Source organism: Sturnira hondurensis, unplaced genomic scaffold, assembly GCF_014824575.4.
Source record: "Sturnira hondurensis isolate 20B ecotype Veracruz unplaced genomic scaffold, ASM1482457v3 Scaffold0003071, whole genome shotgun sequence".
NCBI classification, from domain to species: Eukaryota; Metazoa; Chordata; class Mammalia; order Chiroptera; family Phyllostomidae; genus Sturnira; species Sturnira hondurensis.
The window spans coordinates 1-1,155 of NW_028075702.1; the positions used below are offsets into that span (position 1 = coordinate 1).

The following is a 1,155-nucleotide window of genomic DNA, read 5'->3' on the forward strand; positions in this document are numbered from 1 at the left end:
TCCAACATCTTGTCCTTGTGAAGCAGGGTTTTCTGCAGTGACAGCAACCACAGCGAGATTACAGAGTAGACAGGACATAAGCAACACACTTTGGTGTCACTGTGAGTGGATTAAAGTTGAGGGAGGGGTCCAGGGCACAGCTGGGCCACAGTAAGGTGGAGGAACTGGCACCCACTGCTGTGGCTGCACCAGCACATCCCATGTGACCCATCTAGGCCCCACCTTGGCCATTTTGATCCATGGCCTCCAGAGCAGCCACCAAGACTTCTCCTTTGGGCCCTGGAAGCTGACCACTACCAAGACCCGCATCGTGAAGTTGGAAGACATGGAGAAGCTGATGAATTGCGTATGCCATCTCTCCCCAAAATGATATTCGGAGACAATGTTTTAAGAATCTAGCACTGTTCAGACTTTGGGATTGAGTTCGATGCTACAGCTATTTTAAGATGTATAAACAACTACCAAGGAGTGCTTGATGAAAGAATGGCAGGAAAGCAGGACAGAGGGTGGACACTCCAAGGAGGTTATTAAACCACATGATTGGACCTATGCAACCGATTACAAGGGAACATTACTTGGAGAATTACTCAGGTTAAAGGTTGTGCCGACAACAGATCATATAGAGAAATTGAAAGACAGAGAACAGATTTAGTTTTTTGAAGATATTCTTCTGTTTGAGGATGAACCTCATGATCTTGGAGTTTTAAAGTCTGTGTGAAAATTAAACTAATGCCTTCCAGTTTTTTCCTGCTATTGTTGAGGGTTTTTTGAGAATTTATGAAGTGCTTATCAGAATGAATGACATGAGACTTTACCACGAGGCCGACAAGAACATGTTATGAGAATATATGTCACAAGAGCAAAATTGCTAATTTAAGACATCTTCCGCCTTTCTTCTTCTCAGAGCCCAATGAAATGGCACAGTAGTTGCCGATCAAGGAGGCAGCAGACACACAAGAAAATGCACCTGTGGAATAGAATAGAGGCTCTCTGATGGAGAGCTTATATGTGTGGACGGGGGTATTTTTCTTATGAGAACTAATTGCATTGTCTATGTGAAGATTTTCAGTAGCCTTAAAGAAAAAAAAGATTGTTGCAGGAAAAAAAATAATAAAGTCAAGACAGAATATCCTGAGATTGCCACATAAGCACTGA

The 1,155-nt window shown here is 42.9% G+C and overlaps 1 pseudogene; it reads left to right on the forward strand.

The window, feature by feature from the left end:
* The first annotated feature begins 310 nt into the window (after positions 1-310).
* Positions 311-978, forward strand: LOC118983771 (TIP41-like protein; annotated as a pseudogene).
* Positions 979-1,155: the final 177 nt, after the last annotated feature.